This window comes from Prionailurus viverrinus, chromosome C1 (assembly GCF_022837055.1).
Source record: "Prionailurus viverrinus isolate Anna chromosome C1, UM_Priviv_1.0, whole genome shotgun sequence".
NCBI classification, from domain to species: domain Eukaryota; kingdom Metazoa; phylum Chordata; class Mammalia; order Carnivora; family Felidae; genus Prionailurus; species Prionailurus viverrinus.
This window is the reverse complement of record NC_062568.1, coordinates 160,373,385-160,398,829: the sequence shown is the minus strand read 5'-3', so window position 1 is coordinate 160,398,829 and position 25,445 is coordinate 160,373,385. Positions and strand designations below refer to the sequence as shown.

The 25,445-nt window shown below is 38.6% G+C and overlaps 1 long non-coding RNA gene across 1 annotated transcript in view; it reads left to right on the top strand.

The window, feature by feature from the left end:
* The first annotated feature begins 7,836 nt into the window (after window positions 1–7,836).
* Window positions 7,837–25,445, top strand: part of LOC125173759 (uncharacterized) — a 51,074-nt gene continuing 33,465 nt past the window's right edge. The window contains exon 1 of the long non-coding RNA XR_007155144.1: window positions 7,837–7,940. This is a non-coding gene — a long non-coding RNA (uncharacterized LOC125173759). The remainder of the gene's footprint in view (window positions 7,941–25,445) is intronic.

The window sequence follows — 25,445 nt, the reverse complement described above, 5'->3', positions numbered from 1 at the left end:
ACAATAAATAAACATTAAAAAAAAAAAAAAGATGCTGCTAGTGCTCTTACCACTTAGGACATTTCAAGGTGTTAGGAGCTCAGTGCCAGGAACCAGGGACAGAGACCAAGATACTATTTTTTCCTTTTATCTCACCAAATGATATACCTCAATAAAAAGCAAAACAAATAACAAACAAACACCTTGGGAATGCAAAGATCAAGTAAGTGTGCCCAAGGAAGCTGAGAAAAATTTCATGGAAGGGACATTCTACTCAGTTCAACACACACTATTGAGGGATTATCGTGCACGGGAGACCATGTACTAGAGACTGTGATGTATAGATGTACAAGGACTCTCTGAATCGCTGAATTACAGGGAGGAGGCATCAGCCATGATCCTGAGGCTCTCACACTATAAGACGGATAGACATGTAAACATTAATAGCAATAGTCCGATTCTGGCAGCATGGTTAATTATGCTAACTTCTACCACTTGTTCCACATTTTGCTAGACACAGAAGGGCTAGAGAGAGTGAAAAAGAATGAACAAGTCATTATTTGCAGGTTGTACTATTATTTACTTAGAAAATCCAAGAAAATCTATAGATTATTAGAAAAAATATTTATCAAGCTTATTTTATACAGATCAACATAAAAAGCAATTGCTGGGTGCCTGGGTGGCTCAGTCAGTTAAATGTCTGACTCTTGATTTTCGCCCCGGTTGTGATCTCACAGTTCATGGGATTGAGCCCCATGTCAGCTCTGTGCTGATAGTGCGCAGTCTGTTTGGGATTCTCTGTCTCCCTTTCTTTCTCTAAATAAACAGAGGAAAAAGCTATTTCTTTCCTATGTACCAGTTACAACTAATTAGAATACAAGTTTCTAAAATATTTTTATTAAAACAAATTTTTTAATGTTTATTTTTGAGAGAGAGAGAGAGAGAGAGAGAGAGAGAGAGAGAGAGAGAGCATGAGCAGGGAAGGGGCAGAGAGAGAGGGAGACACAGAATCCAAAGCTGACTCTTAGGCTCTGAGCTGTCAGCACAGAGCCCTGCGCGGGGCTCGAACTCACAAGCCGTGAGGTCATGACCTGAGCTGAAGTCAGGTGCTTACCTGAGTGAGCCACCCAGGCATCCCCAATTTTCTAATAGGAAAATAAATCTTTCCAAAAAATGTGCAATGCCTCCTTAGAGAAAAATATCAAAAATTTTGGGCAGGACATATAAGCATGACATGAATAAAAAGATATACTATGTTTAAATATTAAGGGATTAAAGAGTAAGCACTTAGTAAATATTGATATGTGGTTGAATGAGTTCATTAATGTTGGAAAGGACCATATCTTAGTCCTTTGTTTCAGTATCTTTTCTTCACATAGCACCGGAATAGTACCTGGCACACAGTAGGGACTCAAGATTATTGAAAGGAAGAAAACAAAGGAAGGAGAGACAAGGAGGAAAGGATGAATAACTTAAAAAAATTTTTTTAATGTTTATTTATTTTTGAGACAATGCGAGAGACAGAGTGCAAGCAGCGAAGGGGCAGACAGAGGGAGACACTGAATCTGAAGCGGGTTCCAGGCTCTGAGCTGTCAGCCCAGAGCCTGATGCAGGGCTCGAACTCATGAACCGTGAGATCATGACCTAAGCCGAAGTAGGACGCTTGACTGACTGAGCCACTCAGGTGTCCCAGGATGAATAACTTCAAATGAAAGGGTGGAATTGGGTCAAAAAAGTTAAACATTTTGAATTCTTTGTATTCTATTACAATTTACATTTGCAAACATCTACTTGCTTCACTGTGATAATGTGTGTTTGTACAGTCATCTGTAGTTTACAAAGCTGTTTCATTTCATGTTTTCATGTAGTTCACAAAGCAACTGTGAAAAACCAGCATCATCACTGGGAAATCTGGAGGTTCTCTAAGTCTTAGATCAGAAATAACCTGGCTATTACTCAGATCCAAGTTTTCTGACTTCAGGGGCCGTGACTTAGTACTATACAAATGTCAGCCTCAATGGACAGTGAGTTATATGTGTGGGTTATGGATTGTTGCCCTAACTGAGACACTTTTGAGAGTGGAAGTAGGCACCATTCATTGCCCTGGCGCAACAAGTGTAAATTAGGATGGTCTGGGCACATCTGAGATGAAGTCACCCTAACTGGATGAAAACTGGGTGTAAGTTAATCCTCCTTCTGGGCAGCACAGGTCAAAAGATCTTTACCAAGTTACGGAGATTGTAAATGCTGCCCCTGGCTACGTTTAATGAGTTTTGATCCAAGTCAATAGTAAATAACTTAATAGAGAGCAGCTTAGAATTAAAGTTTGCTTTTTGTAAGAGGAATGCCACCTGCTTGGAGAGGTTAATATGCTGCATGTGGGGCAAAGTGAAGTGTCATTCTTCCTTTTGGCCTTCTAACCCCAAATGGCATTTCTTGTTCATATGTCCAACACAGTGTGAGTAAGCTAACATTGGGAGCTGACTGTAATTTTATCTTTCTTCTTGAAGTCTTTAATAATGTGAAGATAATGAATGGATCTGTGAGTAAACTCATTACTAGGAACAGTCAATACTTGTTTTCCTGTGAAGCTTTTGGTGATTGCATTAACTGAATAGAGGGTTTTCTTTAACTGCAAATCTTTCAATACATAGTATTAGCAATTTTAAGTTAGAGGTCACTAACTTGTAAAGATGTTGAACTTAGTTTTTTTTAAAACCACGTTCCGGGGCGCCTGGGTGACGCAGTTGGTTAAGCGTCCGACTTCAGCTATGTCACGATCTCGCGGTCCGTGAGTTCGAGCCCCGCGTCGGGCTCTGGGCTGATGGCTTGGAGCCTGGAGCCTGTTTCCAATTCTGTGTCTCCCTCTCTCTCTGCCCCTCGCCCGTTCATGCTCTGTCTCTCTCTGTCCCAAAAATAAATAAACGTTGAAAAAAAAATTAAAAAAAAAAAACAACCACGTTCCATTTCTGCAAATAAACAAGAAAATTTCAACTTAAAATAGAAGGCTGAATCAATTGCTCAATTACATGTTTTAAAGTAACCCTCTAGCTCTCTAACAGGTGAAACTCTTAACATTGTAAGTATATAAAGCATCAAATATGCAGATTTAATACAAAAACATTAATATTATGTGGTTGATTCTCTTCAACATTTCTATGCTTAATTTTAAATCTTTCTGAGGGTAATGTTTATTTCCAACTAAGAAAAAAATTACATCGCCTCAAGTAATTTGGGAAGATACTATTTAGTCAAATGAGATTATATATAATGACCAGAGATATTAGCTGAAGTGCTGACTGTATTCTTGTCTGAAGTACCAATGAGTAATTTCACTTGGTTAAATACTTAGAAGCAGATTTTCTGGGTTGAATGGTAAATGTGCATTTAACTTTCTAATAAACTGTCATTTTATTTTCCAAACTGGCTATATCATTTTGCATTCCCACCAGCAATGTAAGACAGTCCCAGTTCAACATGCTTAATAGCACAAGAAATTGTTAGTTTTTAAAGTTTAGCCTTTTAAATAGGTATGTAGTGATATCTCATTGTAGATTTAATATGCATTTACCCTAATGAATAATGATATTGAGAATATTTTTATAGACTTACTTATCATATCTGTGTCTTCAGTTAGGTGTTTAGCAAACCTTTGGCTCATTTCTTTATTGGGTTGTTTGACTCATTAATATTGAATTTTGAAAATAATTTTGTCCTGGGCTTGTCTTTTTATTTTTTTAAGAGCATCTTTGGAAGAACAGAAATTTTAGATTTTGATGAAGTTTAATTAATCAATTTTTTTGATAGATCATGTTTTTGGTACCATCTCAGAAGGCTTTGCCAAACCTAAAGCTGTGAGATTTTCTCCTATGTTTTAGAAGTTTTATACTTTTAAGTTTTAGATTTAGGTGTATGGTCTATATGAATTATTATTTTGCATAGGGAATGACTTATGAATCGAGGTTCTTTTTTTATTTTTATTTTTTGTATATAGATATCCAATTGTTCCAGCACCATCTGTTGAAAAGGCTATCTTTCTCCTTGAATTGCCTTTGTGTATTTATAAAGAATAAATCAACATATGTGCGAGTCTGTTTCTGGACTCTACAATCTGTTCCATTGATTTTTTTTATGACTACCATTTCACCAATACCACACTGTCTTGACTAATGTATTTCTATGTATGATAAATGTATAATGTAATATATTTCTATGTATATATCTGAAAATCAGATAGTATGTTAGGTTTCACAAAAAGTCATGCTGGGATTTAAAAAAAATGTTTATTTATTTTTGAGAGTGGGAGAGAGAATCCCAAGCAGGCTCCATGCTGTCAGTGCAGAAGCTGAACTCAGGAACTGTAAGATCAGAACCTGAGCCAAAATCAAAAGCAGGATGTTCAGCCACCTGAGCCACCCAGGTGCCCCCATGCTGGAATTTTTATTGGAATTGCAGTGAATCTGTAGATTGGTTTGTGTAGAATTGACATCTTAACAATATGGAGTCTTCTGATCTATGAACATGGTTTGTCTCTCCATTTATTTAGGTCCTCTTTGATCTCTTTCACTAGTATTTTGTTTTCAGTGTATAAAGCTAGTACATATTATATTTATCCCTAAGTATTTTATGTTTTTTATGCTTTTAATTTTTAAAAATTTCTGTTTCCAATGTTTCATTGCTAGTATATAGAAATAGGATTTTTTAAAATCTGACTTTTGTGAGTTTGAGATGTCTTCCAGACCACAGTCAAATTTAATAGTTCACTAGAAGGACTCACAGAACTCAGCAATATTGTCACAGTTATGGTTTATTACAGCAAAAGGATATAGATTAAATTCAGCAGTGGAAAAGGCTTATAGGGCAGGGGTGAGGAGAGATGACGTGCAGAGTTTCAAGCTATCCTCTCCCAGTGGAGTTGTGTGGACAACATTTATTTTTTCCAGCCACAGTATGTTATAATATGCTTACGCAAGCCAGAATTCTTAGTGGAGATTGACCAGGTAGACACAGCTTAACCCTGTGGGGCTAATGTCGTCTCCAGCCCTTCTAGAGTTGGGGATGATTCCATGTGACTCAAGACTCCCACCAAAATTCACATTGTTAGCCCAGACCACCTGATGTGGTAGAAGGCCCTCACCGTAAGTCATAGAGTTAGTCTAGACTATCTGGCTTGACCTATGACCCCAAGTAATCAAAGACCCTTCTATCAGGCAGAACATTCCAGAGGTTTAGAGGTTACCTCCTAGGGGTCAGCCAAATTTTTCTTTAGGCAAAGTTAATTCTTGACTAGCTAATGATGTTGAGCATCTTTTCATATGTTTATCAGACATTTATATGTTTTCTTTGGAGAAATGTCTGTTGAGATCCTTTGTCCACTTATAATTGGGTTATTTATCATTTTATCATTGAGCTGTAGGAATTTAATACATTCTAGATACAGGTCTTCTCTCAGATAAATGGTTGGCATTTTGTGTGCTGGTGTTGTCTTTTTACTTTCTTGGTGATGCCCTTGAAAACATAAAAGTGTTTAATTTTGGTGAAGTCAAATTATGTTTTCTTTTATTTTTTGTATATAAAAAAATTTAAATATCATTTCTTTAATAGGTAGAGGACTCTTTGAGTAATCTGATCTTGAATGAGCTTTGTCAGTTTGTGTTTTTCAAGGGATTTTTTTGTTTCATCTAAATTTATGAATCTAGAATTGTTTGTTGGATTTCCTTATTATTTGCTTAATGCCTGTAGGGTATAGAGTGATACCCTCTTTTCTCCCCCTTTCTTTTTGTTCAGTCTGTTTAAGGTTTATCTATCTATCTATCTATCTATCTATCTATCTATCTATCTATATTTTTTTTGCCATAAAACTAATAGGGAGTTTCCCTTTGCTTCCATATAAATTTAGCTTGGTCTTTTTGAGATAATCAGGTTTTGTTTTTCTTTTTTTCTTTTCTTTTTTTTTTTTTTTGGTATTGAATAGCAGAACAGATCCAAATTAAGAGATAAAGAACTACTCATATAGTTTCAAAACTGAAGTTGATAGTACATTTGTATCCAATCTGAGTAACTCTCCACAGCTTGAGTTTTTAGATCTCAAATGCTAGTATCTAGTGTAAATGCCTGACATTAAGCTTTTGTTTGCTGAGGCATCAAAGGATATCCGTCTTGAATAAACATGTTGTCAGCTGTATGACACAGTTACCAGCAAAACAACCAGACGAGAGAGTGGGCTCCCCGCCCCACACACCCATGAAGTTCCCTGTTACAGAAAGTCCTGGCTCACCTAGATAACTGACTTGGTGAGTCTCCTGTCCAACATCCTAATTCCTGCTCGTATGCTCTTAATGCTTTAAATTAGCCAATGAACCCATGACACCCTAGACATTCTACACTCAGACTCTAATAAAGGCCTCAGATCCATGCTCTCTTTTTCTACCCATGATCTTGGTTTGGCCTTTGGGTGTGCTGTACCCTCCAGGACTTGTAGCTACAAAATCTTCCTCAAAGTTCCGTGAAGGCTTTTGCTGATGTGTGTCTTTCAATCATAAGAATCTCAAGGGTTGGTCCAGCCACAACATTGGCTCCACTGGGGAAAATGTCTGTGGGGCTCACGAGGAGTAATACAGGTCCAGGCAAGTGCCTCAGGCATTCCTAGCCTAGAGCATCACCATCAACAGGTTAGAACAGATACAGCATTGGGTAGAGCTGTATAGCATTATACAGCCTATATTATATGAATGCCTGTAGAATTCAGGCTTATAAAACTTGTATGGCAAACAAACTGAAATGGGACAACAGTGTGATACTGCTTACCTGCAGAGGGCCAGGTATAACTGCAAACATATTCTTCATGGTGATCGCTCTGATCCATGAGATTGGAACTGTGGTAGTAACAACATTCTTTCATCCAAGAAAGCACAGTGCAGAGAACAACTTTGATAACTGTACATAATCCCTAAATCTCAAATTTAGATGAAAAAATTTAAGAAATTAATCCACACTGAGGGACACATTAGGATGATACTGGAGGGAAAGTCTTTCTGTGAGCTTCTGGAGGGTGCTTTAGCTCTCTTACCTCCCAGAGTCACCACAGTAGTAGAGTTGACCCTTAAACAATGCAGGCGTTAAGGGCATTGACCCCCATGTAGTTGGAAATCTGCTTATAACTTTGACTTCCCCCCCAAATTAACTACTAATTAAGTAGTTAAGTAGCCTGATCTTGACCAGAAATAACATAAACAGCCAATGAACACTTATTTTTTATGTCATATATATTATATACTGTATTATTATAATAAGGTAATGCTAAATAACAAAAATTCTGCTGAATAAATTGTAAAGATCAAATTAATCAATTCATGAATCAGGCATCATCCCATCTAGCAAGTAGAGGGGAGCTCCAAAGGGTTATAGAAAAGGAGAAGTTTTTAAAGATAGAGGAGTGGAAAAGAGGAAATTATTTGCAATGGATCTATTGTTTTTTATTTGGCAAAGTTGCCCTTTCAAGGGGAATGGCATATCAGTAAATTTCCTAGTGCTAACCAGGAAATTCCCATGTTGACTGGTTAAAGGTTACATTTCTGAGGGGTTAAAATTACAGTTAGGGTAGGGACCAGGCTAGTCTTGGTTTATGGACTTGAAGCCTTAACTTAAGTGGCATCAATTTGGGCCTGTGGTTTAAGCTAGAGAAAGGAGAATGTTGTTAAGAAAATCATAAGGAAGAAAAAATACATTTACAGTACTGTATGGTATTTTTTGAAAATAATCCACATATAAGTGGACCTTTGTAGTTCAAAACCATGTTTCAAGGGCAAACTGTACCTTCATTTATTCCTTCTTGAATGTTCTTCCTTTCTTTATGTAGATCCAAGTTTCTGGCCTACACTGTCATTTTTCTTCTCTCTGAAGAAACATTTCTTTCAAAGCAGATCTTCTGCCGACAAAATCCCTCAGTTTTTGTTGATCAGGTAAGTCTTTATGTCTCCTTCACTTTTGAAGGATAAAAATATATCTGTTTTGCTAGATACAGAATTCTAGGATGGTGATTGTTTTTCACTCAACACTTCAATTAAATGTATCACCACACTTTCATCTTGTTCATGTGATTTTAAATGAAGTCAGTGTAATTCTTATCCTTGTTCTTCTAAAGGTAAAGTGTTCCCCCACCCATTCTATCTTCTTCCAAGATTTACTTTTTGTCTTTGATTTTCTGCAGTTTGGATATGATATGCCTGTGTGTAGATTTTTTTGGTATTTATCATGCTTGGTATTCTCTGAGCTCCCTGAATCTTTGATCTCATAACCAAGAAGAGGTTAAGAAGACATGATGACTAAATTTAACATAATATTCTGGTTAGGATCTTGAGAACAGAAAAAAGGTATTAGGCAAAAAAGGAATATGAATAAAGCATGGGCTTTAGTTAATATTCAAGTATGAATAGGGGCGCCTGGGTGGCTCAGTTAAGTGTCTATCTTCAGCTCAGGTCATGATCTCGCATTTTGTGGGTTCAAGCCCTGCATAAGGCTCTGTGCAGACAGCTTGGAGCCTGAAGCCTGGAGCCTGAAGCCTACTTCTGATTCTGTGTCTCCCTCTCTCTCTTCCCCTCCCCCACCGGTGCTCTGTCTCTCAAAGATAAACATTAAAACAATTTTTTTTTTAAATCATGTATTAACATTGTTACAAATTGTCACAAATGAACCATACTAATTGTCACAAACATTAAAATTGCCACAAATGAACCATACTAATAATGTAAGATGTTAATAACAGAAAATTTGGTCTGGGGTATATGAAAACAATCTGTATTATCTTAACAAACTTTCTGTGGATCTAAAATTATTCTAAAGTAAAAAGCTTGCTAAAATAGTGGATGGCATAGGAAGAGTAATAGTTTTGTCTTGCAAACCAGGAGAAAAGAGAGTTGGAGCAAATTCACAAAGTACTAGGACCTGTATTCCTCTCTGCTATGGGAGGAAGGAGATGACATTTGTTTGAGAGAAGGGCTAAGCCAAATTGGGATATCCAGCTTGTTTCTGCTCTGCTGTCTCATGGCTCTTCCTGGGAAGAAAAATAGCTTCACAGAGCCATGTGTACCAGAAGATTAGATTTGACAGTTTCTTGGTGCAGGGGGTGGTGGTGTGCAAACTCAAATGCCCATAGCATCCAGTTAGGTGGTTTAAATGACTAAAGGAAGCTGGGTATAAGAACTGTAGGAGGGCCCGGAAATGCAGCAAATAGGAGAGACAAGCCTTACACGAAAGAGCACCTGCTGCTCAGTGCTGGCCAACTTTTGCTCTGCAGCAAGGCCAGTTCAGATGCCTTATTTACTGATATTTCAAATGAAGCTGGGAATCCAGGTGAAAAAACATTGCATGTAATAGTCTACTTTTAAAACATTGGTGACTTTTTCAGAAATTTTTTTTGTAAAGCATTATGCATACCCCAACTATACTGAAAGAAATATTTCTGTGGACATGGTCTATAACCTGAGCTCTGATGAGCCAGGTGGACCAATCTAGGGGAGCCAGAGTTTTGTGTAAAGTGCGAAGACAGTCTGGGTCCTGGGCTCTCACAAGAGCTCTGCTCTCCTTCTCGACAGTTTCAATAATATAGAGAATAGCTGTATGGCATCCCTGGCAAGTGGCATGAGCAAAAAGTCAAGGCTTAGAACATCACAGGGTATGTCTAGGAGATCGGATGATTGAAGATTCATGAAGAGGGGAAATTGTTGGCCTAGAAAGTTGGGTTGGAGCTAGATTGTGGTGGTCCTGGGCATTTGGACACTATGCTATTGGCAACATGTGACTAATCTCTGGCTTCTCTTGAAAGAGCCCAAGGTGGAAATCAGAAACTAGAATGAGAAATTGGCCATCCACACCTGGACTTCCCAGCCAGAAGGAGAAAGGCAGAGTAAATGAGTGTACTGAGTCTAGTTAGAAACATTGGATTCAGGTGAAAGAGACCATTCCTAACAAGCAGCCAGAGAGTGTTTATGCATATACCCTTGTGTAGTTGTTTGATACATATACAACCTTTCTAACTGAGCTAGGTGGGCCTGTTTGGGCTCATCAGAACAGCTCCCATGGGCACCCCAGCTTTGTACCAATAAGGAGGGTTAGATTCATCCTCATTCTCTTTCCTGTCTTAGTGCCTCTTTACCCGCCCACCCCCCCCCCCCCCCCCCCCCCGCCCCAAGGATTATTACACTGATCCAGAGCTTTTGAAATGGAGAAACCTATGCCTGACCTGTGCACACAGCACACAGCAGTGATATTTAATGTGAGATTAGATCAGAGTCAGCCAGGAAGCTTTCTTAGGTATGGGACACAGCCAGCAAAATGAAAAAGGTTTATCTAGGGGGGAGTTTTTCCCTCTCTGCCTGGCTGTCCTTTCTCACCCTTCTTTCTCACTCTCCTTTAGGCATCCTTTCCCCCAAAAAACATAGTCCATAATGTCTGTTTGAATTGCTTCAAATTCCACTAGGCCACTAGATGAACACATTCCTCCCTAAACAATAGCATTATATTTCAAACTCCTTTTGTTCTAATCCTGGCATTTTAATAGCCCACAAGAGGCTGCAGTAACTACCCTCACCTTACCACCATCACCAAGGAGATCAAATATCATTTCTAGGATTTATTATAAACCCCCTGTGGTGAAAGCAGGAACCAGATTTCAAGAAACTGCCAGTTACTTATTTTAAGTAGGATGTTGCTAATGGTTGGCTGGTCCTTTTAACAATGAGTTAAAGTTGGTGTTTTTGTTACTTCTATCCATTGGTTCTAGTTCTGTACAACGACACAAATCAGAGTAGCTTTAATATAATCATAATTATATGAAAGAGCATTTCTTAATAACAGAAACTATCAGCGACATTGAAAAAGTTGTTATATAGTGTAAATCCCTACTGGGACCCTGTCCAATCCCTGGTCCCTTCCCAACAAAGCAAACAGAGGGAAATTTCTTTTCCCTCAAATAGAGGGAAATTTGCTTATGACTTTGCCATTAAGATTTATAATGAAAACTTTTTTTATGTGTATATTGTAGGAATGAAACTTTATGTGAAAGCTTAAACAATGACCATTTTTGATATCCAAATGTGTGTTTTTTCTATCCAAACAATAGCATGGGGAAAGGTCCTACTCTTATTTCAAAAATGTCCAAAATTGTTTTATAAGTAATTTTCAACATTTATCGAGGACTATTTGAAAATTTTTAATGTTTCTTTATTTATTTTGAGAGAGGCATATAGCATGAATGAGGGAAGGGCAGAGAGAGAGAGGGAGAGAGAGAATCCCAAGCAGGCTTCACACTGTCAGCACAGAGCCCAATGTGGGGCCCAAACTTTGAGATGATGACCCAAGCTGAAACCAAGAGTTGGACTCGCGACTGAGCCAACCAGGTGTCCCAATCAAGGACTATTTGAAATCAAGCATGGTGAATAAAGTGGATGTTTGGGACACGTGATAATCATTTGGGGAGGGGGCAGTAAACAGGCCTGAGTAGCAATCAGGACAGTCTTCCTTAATGAAGTTCAAAAACAACTTCTGAAGGTAATTCACACAGGGGAGCTCCAAAGGTGTTCTTGTAAATGGCAGTAAAGAAAGACAATACTCATGATGACTGGTAATCAAGTAATGCTGGATTAATGAACTGTTTATTTTATATCAAACTTCCTTTGCTCATATAAAAGTTTCTATTTATTTATTGTTTTGGTCACCCTTGATTTGCCTCTGTGTGAGGAGAACCATGATTAAGGTAGGATCCATTCATTTATTCAGTGACTGCTTATTGAGCACCTTTTTTATGCCAGGCACTAAGGGTAAGATGAACAACACTGTGGGTTTGGTGCCTGCTTTCATGGATCTATGGTAAGAATGGGGTTTAAGATCAGGGAATGGAAAAACAAAAAACAAATCTTCAAGGCAAACCAACTGGAAACCACTGCTATCAGTTAAACATGCCCACATTTTGAGTTAAATTTTTACTTTTTCTCCAAAACATTATCTTGACAACATTATAGTCCTAGGAAGTATTAGGGAGTGCAGTAATGAGACTGTGGTAGGTCTTATGCCTTTATAATGTTTACATTTCTTGTGACCTTTGTGCACGAATGTTTTTGCCCATGTGGCCAGTCAAAAAATGATCTGGTTGACCTGTTTTTCCAAAAGACCTTTGATCAAACCTTTGATGAACAAACAGAGAATCATGTTTTCAAAAAGGACCTACCTACAAAGTTCTATAGTGTCATAATTTTTAAGTACGAAATGTGGACTAAAGTTGAAAAAAAAGCAGTAGTAAGGGACTGAGTTAAACTTTTAACTTTCAGAGGAGACTTAACAGAGTAAAAATTTAACATTGAGTTATCTTTCTTTGATTTAATGTCATAAACAGTTTGCATACACTAGGGGCGCCTGGGTGGCTCACTTGATTAAGTGTCTGACTTTGGCTTATGTCATGATCTCATGGTTTGTAAGTTCAAGCCCCACATCAGGCTCTGTGTGGACAGGCCAGAGCCTGGAGCCTGCTTTGGGTTCTGTCTCTCTCTCTCTCTCTCTCTCTCTCTCTCTCTGCCCTTCCCTGCTCACTCTCTCTCTCTCTCAAAAATATATAGACATTAAAAAATAAAAAAAAAAGAGAATACACTCATTCATTCACCAAATATTTATTGAGCACCTAATGTATGCCAAACACTATCCTAAATATTGAGACACAATAGAAAAGAAGATAGAACTGGTATGTTACAGTTTAATACATAACTACAAATTTTGAGGAGATACAGAAGAAAACTGGGAGAGAACACAGAGACCTAATGCAGGGTAGACAGGGAAGGCTCTCTGAGGAAGTGATGCCTTTAAGCAGAGACCTTGGATGAGTAGAAAATAATCTGGTCAAGGGTGAGGGGAAGAGATTTCCAAGCAAGAGGAGCTGCATGTAGAACAGAGTATATTGTGACTTTAATACATTTCATATTGTGAAAATTTTCCAAAGTTCAAGATAGAAATTCAGCATCCCATGATATTAGCAAATCTCGTCACTTTACTTTAGACTGGCCAGAAATATGTCAGGAAGAAAACTTCAAAGAGGTGGATTTCATTTTTCAGGCTTGTAAACAAAATGCTTAAAAAACACTTTCCCAACACTTGAGGTTAGTTTATAATTACCCTTTTTCATCACCCTGGATAAATTTCCAGACTTTAGTAACATAATAAAACCTTTTTTTCCCCTGCCTTTGTAAATAAATAAGCTACAGTGAAATCTGGTTCAAAAGGTAAATCAAAGAGGATCCCAGGTCTTCCAAACATCATGTAAATTTGAGCTACTATCAGACATTCATTAAAAAAAAAGAAGAAAATCAGTTCACCAATGGCATGCTATTGTGAGGAAGTAAAAGGAAGCAACTCAGACCAGACACTGTGATTCATTAACAGGGCTGTCATTTGGGAAAAGGGGTGAAGGGTACAACGTGGCCAAAGAAATTAACAATCAGTCACTCATTCTTTTTTTTTTAACTTAATTTTATTTTTTTAAATTTACATCCAAATCAGTTAGCATATAGTGCAACAATGATTTCAGGAGTAGATTCCTTAATTCCCCTTACCCATTTAGCCCATCCCCCCTCCCACACCCCCTCCAGTAACCCTCAGTTTGTTCTCCATATTTTTGAGTCTCTTCTGTTTTGTCCCCCTCCCTGATTTTATATTTTTTGTTTCCCTTCCCTTATGTTCATCTGTTTTGTCTCTTAAAGTACTCATATGAGTGAAGTCATATGATTTTTGTCTTTTTCTGACTATTTTCACATAACATAATACCCTCTAGGTCCATCCATGTAGTTGCAAATGGCAAGATTTCATTCTTTTTGATTGCCGAGTAATACTCCATTTATATATATACCACATCTTCTTTATCCATTCATCCATCGATGGACATTTGGGCTTTTTCCATACTTTGGCTATTGTTGATAGCGCTGCTATAAACTTGGGGGTGCATGTGTTCCTTCAAAACAGCACACCTGTATCCTGTGGATAAATGCCTGGCAGTGCAATTGCTGGGTCATAGGGTAGTTCTATTTTTAATTTTTTTTAGGAACTTCCATACTGTTTTCCAGAGTGTCTGCACTAGCTTGAATTCCCACCAATAATGCAAAAGAGATCCTCTTTCTCTGCATCTTCACCAACATCTGTTGTTGCCTGAGTTGTTAATGTTAGCCATTCTGAGAGGTGTGAGGTGGTATCTCATTGTGGTTTTGATTTGTATTTCCCTGTTGATGAGTGATGTTGATGAGCATTTTTTCATGTGTCAGTTGGCCATCTGGATGTCTTCTTTGGAGAAGTGTCTATTCATGTCTTTTGCCCATTTCTTCACTGGATTATTATTTTTTGGGGGGGTGTTGAGTTTGATAAGTTCTTTATAGATTTTGGATACTAATGCTTTATCTGATATGTCATTTGCAAATATCTTCTCCCATTCTGTCGGTTGCCTTTTAGTTTTGCTGATTGTTTCCTTCTCTGTGCAGAAACTTTTTATTTTGATGATGTCCCAGTAGTTCATTTTTGCTTTTGTTTCCCTTGCCTCCGGAGACATATTGAGTAAGAAGTTTCTGCGGCCAAGATCAAAGAGGTTTTTGCCTGGTTTCTCCTAGAGGATTTTGATGGCTTCCTATCTTATATTTAGGTCTTTCATCCATTTTGAGTCTATTTTTGTGTGTGGTGTAAGAAAGTGGTCCAGGTTCATTGTTCTGCATGTCACTGTCCAGTTTTCCTAGCACCACTTGCTGAAGAGACTGTCTTTATTGCATTGGATATTCTTTCCTGCTTTGTCAAAGATTAGTTGGCCATACGTTTTTGGGTCCATTTCTGGGTTCTCTATTCTGTTCCATTGATCTAAGTGTCTGTTCCTGTGCCAGTACCATGCTATCTTGATGATTATAGCTGTGTAGTATAGCTTGAAGTCTGGGATTGTGATGCCTCCTGCTTTGGTTTTCTTTTTCAAGATTGCTTTGGCTATTCAGGGTCTTTTCTGGTTCCATACAAATTTTAGGATTGTTTGTTCTAGCTCTGTGAAGAGTGCTGGTGTTATTTTGGTAGGGATTGCACTGAATATGTAGATTGCTTTGGGTAGTATTGACATTTTAACAATATTTGTTCTTCCTATCCAGGAGCATGGAATCTTTTTCCATTTTTTGTGTCTTCTTCAATTTCTTTCATAAGATTTCTATAGTTTTCAGTATATAGATTTTTCACCTCTTTGGTTAGATTTATTCCTAGGTATTTTATGGTTTTTCATGCAACTGTAAATGGCATCGATTCCTTGGTTTCTCTTTCTGTCGCTTCATTGTTGGTGTATAGGAATGCAACCGATTTCTGTGTGTTGATTTTATATCCTGCGACTTTGCTGAATTCATGAATCAGTTCTAGCAGTTTTTTTGTGGAATCTTTAGGGTTTTCCATATAGAGTACCATGTCATCTGCCAAGAGTGGAAGTCTGACCTCCTCCTGGCCGATTTGGATGCCTTTTATTTCTTTGTGTTGTCTGATTGCAGAGGCTAAAACTTCAAATACTATGTTGAATAACAGTGGTGAGAGTGGACATCTCTGTCTTGTTCCTGATCTTAGGGGGAAGGCTCTCAGTTTTTCCCCGTTGAGGATGATATTAGTGTTGGGTCATTCATATATGGCTTTTATGATCTCCAGGTATGATCCTTCTATCCCTACTTTCTTGAGGGTTTTTATCAAGAAAGGATGCTGTATTTTGTAAAATGCTTTCTCTGCATCTATTGAGAGTCAGTCATTCATTCTTTCCATTTCTATTGTCCCCTGTTCAATGAACTCTACTCTTCTGGATCTTTTTGTGATGACTATAAATAAAACATGTATGGGGCACCTGGGTGGCTCAGTTGGTTAAGTGTCCAACTCTTGATTTCGGCTCAGGTCATGATCTCATGGTTTGTGAGTTCAAGCCCTGCATTGGGCTCTGCGCTGACAGGGTGGAGCCTGCTTGGGATTCTTTCTCTGCTCCTCCCCTGCTCTCTCTCTCTCTCTCTCTCTCTCTCTCTCTCTCAAAATAAGTAAACATTAAAAAAATAAAACATATCTGATTACTGATGCCAAAGTCACCTGCTTAACAATATGAAGGGCCTGCCAACCTGGGATTACAAATTGTCCTTTGCTTTGATAGGCTTTTGTAAAGGGCATGTCCTTGAACCCGCTGGGGAGTGGGTAAGATGCTGAGGTGTCTCCATGCACACTCACCCACTGTTGCATTTCAACACATGGCTCCCATGGCTGGTTGGTCAGCACATTTTGTAGATGAAAGGAAGCACATAAGTTCGTATGTAGTATCTCAACTTTTAAAGGGACCTCAGAGAGCATTTAATGTTAAAACTCATCTAATGTAGTGCAGTATTTTCCTAAAGTGCATGTATAAATTTGACTAACTGCCCTCAGTTCACTATTTCACGAGGTAGCTAATTCTCTTTCCAGCAGCTGCCATTTTAAAGTTTCTCCCTAATATCAAGGTAAAGTCCATTTTCCATACTTCCATGAGGAGCAGTAATAATACTATCTCATGAACACTTCTAGATAGCAGAGCTGGGCCAAGAGGCTTCCCATACCTTGTTTCTAGTGCTCCCAGCAGTAGTGGCCGGAAGCATCCTCCTGAGCATTTTACAGATGGGGAAACATATGGTCACATGGGCAAGACAGGTGGATCCAGTCGGGCTAAATCCAGTGCCTAGGCCCCTTCCTCAACACCATGGTAGTTCTGATTTCAGAATAGTGTATTTGAAGGCATCTCATAAACTCTTTTTGGCTTCCTTATTCATACTTCATGTGCTGCTTTCCATTGCTCTCAGGATAAACCATGACTAGATCTTTATAAAAGGTATATATGGATGAATCTAAAAGTTGTACATGCCCAGAAAACTGCACATAGTACTCCAGTTGACATGTGAGTTTTGCAAAGAGACTTCTTTTATTGAGTCTTTTATTAATGGCATTTATATGTATGTATGTATGTATGTATGTATATTTTTAGACAGAGTGCAAGTGGGGGAGAAGCGCAGAGGGAGAGAGAGAGAGAATCTTAAGCAGGCTCCATACTCAGTGCAGAGAATGGCATTTATTTTTAAAAGTAACAGTAGGGGCTCCTGGGTGGCTCAGTTGGTTAAACATCTGACTTTGGCTCAGGTCATGATCTCATGGCTCAAGAGTTTGAGCCCTGTATCGGGCTCTGTGCTGACAGCTCAGAGCCTGAAGCCTGCTTCAGATTCTGTCTTCCTCTCTCTCTGCCCCTCCCTCTCTCTCTCTCTCTCTCAAAAATTAATAAACATTAAATTTGTTTTTAAAAACTAACAGTGGCGTATTAGTTAAGATAGAGATGGAGGTAGGTTTAACCCCTGGCTTTAATACTGACAAGCTGTTAAACTCTGGGTATTTTACTTCCCTGATTATTAGTTTTCTCAACTATATCATGAGGATGATGATGATAATGATGCTTAATTTTTATAATTGTTGTGAGAATTGACATAATGCAGCTAAAAAACTTAGTCTGAGGCTCACAGCACTATATATATTCAATAAATGATAAACATTATTATTATTATTTCTTGCTTTGCAGTAAACCAAAATCCCTGTGACTGTTATCAAGCTAGGCTTTCCCTATACCATGTTTGTAAAGTTGAATCATATATATATATATATATATATATATATATATAGAATTAAATTCTGGCCAATATTTCCAGCTTGAATCTTGTTTCTGTCATTTGATATATTAGTAATCCTTTCCAGTTTTGTGTTGCCTGAAAATTGGTAAACATATTTTCAGCATTTCATTAAAGTTGTTGCTAGAAGTGATTACACAGTGAAATTTATGTTCCCATTTAGTTAACTTATACTGTTCTATGTTTGTTCCCACTTACTTGCTTCCACTGTTCTCAGGATTTAATACATGTTCAACAGCTACATGTAGTATTTTCCCTGTGCCTTTTAAAAATCATACACTTGTTATATCCCCCCGTGATCCCCTGAGTTTTAAGCCGCCTCCGACCTATGATGCTGTAGGTCTCCCGATATTGACATAGCTGAATCTATTAACTAACTTCTAGAGTGGAAACCAGACACCTGGGGTTCGTACTAGCCTTTCCATCTACGCACTTTAAGCTCTCTGTGGCTCCGTTTTTATACTTATAAACCTGAGCAAATATTTGCCCTTTCCTTCCTTTCAGTGCCATGGTGAAGATGAAATAAATAGTTGTAAAAGAACATTGCGTTCTTCAAAAAGCAGTGGCATACCATTTACAGATAAATTCCTCATCTAGTCACTATCAAAATAGCTAAACCACTAACTGTGGGCAGGAGAAACACCTGAGCAGCAAGCTAGTGTGGATGACACCAAGCCTACGTGTTTGTCATCTGCGTTTCACTTGGGGACCCGGACTCATTTAAAGCTTCCTTACACACATACGTTTGACAGGCTTGGCTCCTTCATTTCCTAGTCCATAGTCAAGTAGAGGTAGGTAAATTGAAAATAGCTGGGGGGATAAATTGAAAATCTCAAAGGGAGGCACGTTGAAGGTAGCAAGAAACAGATAATCATTTTAAAAGAAAAAGAGAGGCAAAAGAGCTACACAAATTAGAAACTCGGAAGTACAGAAATCCAAGACCATTAAGTAAAGGGGAAAACCAGCCTTGAGCTGCTGAGTAGATTCCAAGAACATCACTGGATTATAATCTAGTACTGTCCGTGGTGTTCAACATGATCACTGATTTCTGTGTTGGACCTCTGTGTTTTCACGTGCCCAGCTTTCATTCTGCTCTCTTTTGGAAGCAGCACTGTGGCCTTTGGAAAACTCCTTTCTCATGTTGTACTCTGGCTCAGAAGACCCATCACCTAAAGTGTCCTCTCCTCTCCTGGACAAGGCTGAGTGTCTGGTCTAAGCAGATCAGTAGCTTTCGGACAGGAATTTGCATGTCAAGCAGGGTAACTCATAGCTTTTGGGGGTGCTTCATCCTGGGACCCTGAATAGATACTTTATTTTTCCTTCCACACAGACCCTGGGAACTGCAATGGTTCCTGACCTTTTCAAGATTGGTTATCTAATTTTCCTTTAATTTGGGGACTACTCTGAAACATTCCAATAAAATATTTAGCTTAAAGGTACTTTTACACTGCTCACAGTTTGTGATCTCTAATCGACACAGATTCATTAAAGGAAAGGCTCAATTTTGTTCCATATGCAGTGTTTAAAAAGCCCCAGGTATTTGTAATAAAAATTTAAAATATTTCCATCTGACTCTGTTAAAATAAATTTTAAGTTATTTAGCATTAAATGGCCATTTTCATTCTAAAGAATTTTCTCATTTCCTAACCACACCAGATAAATGAGTTGTGATGGCATACAAATCCAAGAAAAGACTGCGTTTTATTGTTAAGTTTGAGTATGTCTCGCTTAACTCTTTGTCTCAGCATGGCTCTGGTTAGCTCCTCATTAAAATGATGACTGATGTCATAAAAACAGCCTGAGGGTACATTTTAAATGGAAAACTTTCAGTTGTGGTTCAAATATTTGAACGTTCAACAAGTATCTACAGCTACGTTCTGGGGTACAGCAGTGAGCGAGGTGGACACAGGCCCAGAGCTCATGGAGCTTGTGGTCAAATAGCCCAGTAAATGTATTCAGAATGAAAGGAAGAGTGGCCTTTGCTCCAAACAAGCTCATTGCCCAGGGCTCTGGCCATGTATTTCTCCTGCCTAGAAAATCTAATAGCTGACCTTTATCCACATCCTTTACATATCTTCTCCCCATACATCCCATTCCTTTTTCAAGGTTAAGCCTCTCACAATAACAGTGATGATAGCTAAACATTTATTGCGCAGGATGCTAACCTCTTTATTTGGACTACATTATTTCTCATGGTGCACTATGAGATATTTATGTATGACTCCGCAGTAATCTAATTGATGGGATTTTAGGAAGACATATATATGTATATGTATATGTATGTGTATATACATATATTTAAATTTAATATATATTATATGATTATAGTATATATTATATTTTAATATTATATATGCGTGTGTATACATATATATATATACACACACAAATTAATTAATTAAAATATTGAATTCATTGTGCTCAGTTTACTGGGATTCTTTTGACCATAGAACCTGAAATATTAGGTGGGAAGGAAACAATTTGATATCTGCTGTGCATCAGAATTGCCTGGGGAAGGTTTTTGTTTTGTTTTGTTTTGGTTTGGTTTTCTTGAGAGAGAGAAAGAGAGAGAGAGAGAGAGCGAAAGAGCACACATGTAGGCAAGCAGGGGAGGGGCAGAGGGAGAGAGAGAGAGAGAGAATCTTATTTTTTCTTTCTATAATTTATTTATTTTTTATGATTTACATCCAAGTTAGCATATAGGGCAACAATGATTTCAGGAGTAGATTCCTTAAGGAATCCCCCCTCCCACAACCCCTCTAGTAACCCTCAGTTTGTTTTCCATATTTAAGAGTTTCTTATGTTTTGTCCCCCTCCCTGTTTTTATATTCTTTTTGCTTCCCTTATGTTCATCTGTTTTGTCTCTGAAAGTCCTTATATGAGTGACGTCATATGATATTTGTCTTTCTATGACTGACTAATTTCGCTTAGCACAATACCCTCTAGTTCCATTTACGTAGTTGCAAATGGCAAGATTTCATTCTTTTTGATTGCCGAGTAATACTCCACTGTGTGTGTGTGTGTGTGTGTGTGTGTGTGTGTGTGTATACACCACATCTTCTTTATCCATTCATCCATCAATGGACATTTGGGCTCTTTCCATATTTTGGCTATTGTTGATAGTGCTGCTATAAACATTGGGGTGCATGTGTCCCTTTGAAACAGCACACCTGTATCCTGTGGATAAATGCCTGGTAGTGCAATTGCTGGGCTGTAGGGTAGTTCTAGTTCTATTTTTAGTATTTTGAGTAACTCCATACTGTTTTCCAGAGTGGCTGCACCAGTTTGCATTCCCACCAGCCGTGCATAAGAGATCCTCTTTCTCCACATCCTGCCAACATCTGTTGTTGCCTGAGTTGTTAATGTTAGCCATTCTGAGAGGTGTGAGGTGGTTTTGATTTGTATTTCCCTGTTGATGAGTGATGGTTATGAGCATTTTTTCATGTGTCGGTTGGCCATCTGGATGTCTTCTTTGGAGAAGTGTCTATTCACATCTTTTGCCTTCTTCACTGGATTATTTGTTTTTTGGGTGTTGAATTTGATAAGTTCTTTATAGATTTTGGATACTAACCATTTATCTGATATGTCGTTTGCAAATTATCTTCTCCCATTCTGTTGGTTGCCTTTTAGTTTTGCTGATTGTTTCCTTTGCTGTGAAGAAGCTTTTTATTTTGATGTGGTATCAATAGTTCATTTTTGCTTTTGTTTCCCTTGCCTCTGGAGATGTGTTGAGCAAGAAGTTGCTGCGGCTGAGGTCAAAGAGGTTGTTGCCTGCTTTCTCCTCTAGGATTTTGATGGCTTCCTGTCTTACGTTTAGGTCTTTCATCCATTTTGAGTTTATTTTTGTATGGTGTAAGAAAGTGGTCCAGGTTCATTGTTCTGCATGTCGCTGTCCGGTTTCCCCAGCATCATTTGCTGAAGAGACTGTTTTTATTGCATTGGATATTCTTTCCTGCTTTGTCAAAGATTAGTCAGCCATATGTTTGTGGGTCCATTTCTGGGTTCTCTATTCTTTTCCATTGATCTGAGTGTCTGTTTTTGTGCCAGTAGAGAGAGAGAGAATCCATGCTTAGAGCCGAAACCAACCTGGGTCTTGATCCCATGACCCTGGGATCATGACCTAAGCCAAAATCAAGAGTCGGATGCTTAACCAACTGAGCCACCCAGGTGCCCCTGGGGGAGTTTTTGAAAAATAGAAATGCCTAAGTACATCATTCTCAAAAATTACAATTAATTAAAAATACACAAGCATGCACATATAAAACACAGCACAAAAAAATGACCCCAAACCTACCTTCTTAAGATAATCACAAATAGCACTTTGTGTGTTTCCATTGGGTCTTTCTATTTTGCGGCTCTAAACTTTTAAACAAAATATTGGGGTAGACATAGCCTCATCATTGAGATCTTCTCTTTCCACCTTATTTAAAACTATAACCTACCTCCATTCCTTTCCCCATTATGCTTAAGTTTTCTCTAGAATTTCTGACCTTCTACTTGTTCATGACATCTTAATTCATTTATTTTTCTCCACCAGAGGAACCTATCTTCTTCTCCTATCCCCAACCCTCTAGAATATCAGTTTCAAAAGGACAGAGAGTTTTGTCTGCTTTGTTCATTGCAGTATCTACAGCCCTAGAAGTGTGCCTGGCACAGAGAGGATGTGGAAAATGAATGAATGAAATTGACAAAGTGCCCTTCAATAATGCTATACTATTTCCACTCCTACAAGAAATGTAAGGCAGTGTCTGTGTCAGAGAAATATTTTTGATGGGTAGGACTTAGAGGCACCACTTAAATGTTTCCTAGGATCTGTGGAGGGTATTGGGAACCAGGAGCTTACAACACGAAAACAAAGCGTGATGTCTGGGGCCACTGGGCCAACAGCAGATGCCATACACAAAGGAAATGCCATGTTGAAGATCCCACCTGCCCTCGAATGGCTCAACAGGAATATTTTTAAAAACATGTGCAGCTATTGGTTTCAGTACTTGAGCACCTAACTTGTCTACATAACAAATTTGGGAACTTGTTCAGGACTTTGTCCTGGTTCCTTTGGTTCACATCTTTCTACCATCCAGATGGCCTAATTCTTAAACTTTTTATGAGCAGAGTACTGCTTTCGATGCTATTTAGTCATTTCTCACAGCTCTCTCTCCTTTAGAACAGCTTTTAAAGTTACTTGGGCCATTTTGGGTACAGGACATTGGATGACTTGTTTTGTGCCCCTGAATAAATGGAAGCCTTCTTGGTATTATTAATGTTCAAAAATATGCAACCCACACTCATATTCTTCAACTGGAGATTGTTTTGAAGTCATTTTTTAATCACTGAATTTCTAAATCAGAAAGTATATTTGAAAATAGAAATTTAGAACTAAATACAAAGAACAGCATGAAGGGCTTTTTTTTTTTTAATTTTTTTTTCAACATTTTAATTTATTTTTGGGACAGAGAGAGACAGAGCATGAACGGGGGAGGGGCAGAGAGAGAGGGAGACACAGAATCGGAAACAGGCTCCAGGCTCCGAGCCATCAACCCAGAGCCCGACGCGGGGCTCGAACTCATGGACCGCGAGATCGTGACCTGGCTGAAGTCGGACGCTTAACCGACTGCGCCACCCAGGTGCCCCATGAAGGGCTTTTTATAAAAATTAAGAGGGGCGATGAAGTGTAGTGGCAAGGCACCAGGGCCAAGGCTCAGGAAATCTGGGTCCCATGGGCTTCTCTGCCCATCATTAGCCCTGCTAGTGCCCTACTTAGTTGGGAAATGAGGCTGCTCATCCTAATTTCCAAACTCTGTTATGGAAACTATAGATATGTGAATCACAGTGAAAACTGTAAATGTTTATTCAATTGAAAAGGCCATGCTAATCTTAAATACCGAAGAATGATGGTAGTTTAGTAGAAAGAGGGATTCTGAAGAATTCTGGAGTTTGTTTTCCCAAACTGTTTCGTATGGAACATCACTTCAGTGACGTGTTTAGTCAGCTTTTGATGACTGCTAACCTCAGTACCTCAGTGGCTTATCTCCCATACACATTTATTTTCATGCTCACTGTCTGCAGTTCAACCACAGTGAAGCTGGTCTAGGCTGGGCTCCACTGCATATTAGGCATCAAGGTTGTGGTCACCGTGTCTTGATTCCAAGCTACTGGTTGGATTCAGATCTTCTCTATGTGTCTATCATTATTCTAGTACAAGTGGCTAACCAAGACAGGTTCTCCAGGCTGAGGTAGAAGTGTAACAGAGAAACTAATCGGTGCTAGAACATGTAAGGCCTCTAATATTCCATTGACCAAAGCAAGTCACATGTCCAAGTCCAATGTCAATGGGGTTGGGAAGGATACTTTACCTACAGTGGGGGCAGAGGGAATGACTGTTTTCTAAATATTAATCCAACCTTTCACAAATGTCTTAAAAAAATAGGAACATGCTTAAAAGAGCTTAGAAATATCTTAGACGTTTCCAAAATACAATGTCGTATTAAAGGTTGTGAGGACTCTTGTTCTAAATAAAATCGTTTGATTTTGCTTAGCATAGTGATAACCAAATTTATGTGACCTTAGTAACTTTTGCCTATACTTCACAAAACCCATTCATGTTTCATGACACTGGATTTGTGCCAAATACACTTTGGTAAATGCTGTTCTCAAGTTTGCATTTGAATGATTGTCAAGCGTACCAGCTCTGGATCAGATAGACCTTCCTTTGACTCTTGGCTCTGGAACTATTTTTAAGTGTCTGGAATTCTTGCAGTAGATAGTAGTTTGCTGTAAAGTTGAGTTATGCTGCTGAGAAGTGGATGGTGGTACCACCTGTGCTAAAGTAGCGAAAGGAAAGAGGTGAGCTCTGGCAGATTAGGCCAGGTAGGGTCTGGTTGAGAATTCTCATGATAGGTTCACAAACCTGGTAAAAATAAAAAAAATACTCTGCCATCATGGTCCTGACCCAGGTAATAGAGAAGATAAAGCCACATCCCGGTAGAAGAAATGATAAATATGCGATTTGTAAGATTATTTTTACCTCTTTTCATTCCCAAATATCTTTCACACCTATTTGATGATGCCTAGAATTCTGGTTGAAGCAACGTTCTACATTATAGAGCGAAGGAGAAGATTTTGATTTAATAATGAAGCATCGTATTATGTCGTAAAGTATAATTAGCCAATGAATTAGCCAACTGATTTAGGTTCCAGCTCAATTTGGAGAAGAGGAACAGAATGTTGGTAAAGAAAAGGACCCAGTGATTTGAAAGGAGAGTGTTAGGGTCTGAGTGTTTATGTGCCCCCCAAATTTATGTGTTGAATGTCTATGTTACCCCAATGTGATGGTATTGGGAGGTGGGGCCTTTCAGAGGGGATGAGGATTAGATGGGATCATGAGGGTGGGACTCTCATGAATAGGATTGTGTCCTTATAAGTGTCACAAGAGGGTCTGTTTTCTCCCTGTCCCACATAAAGTCACAAGTAGAAGTGGCCGGTTTGTAACCCAGATGAGGGCCCTCAGCCGAACCTGACTATGCTGGCACCTGATCTCATACTCCCAGAACTGTGTGACATAAATTCCTGTTGTTCATAAGCCACCCAGTCTATGGTATTTTGTTTTAGTGCCCTGAGCTAAGACAGAGGGAAAGAACCCCAGAGAGTCAGTAAGAAGGAAAAAAAGAAGGATGCACTGCAAAGACATATTTGGTCAGAGCCACTTGAGGACAAGTAGAACTTTGTATTAAGGTCCTTGTCCCAGGCCCC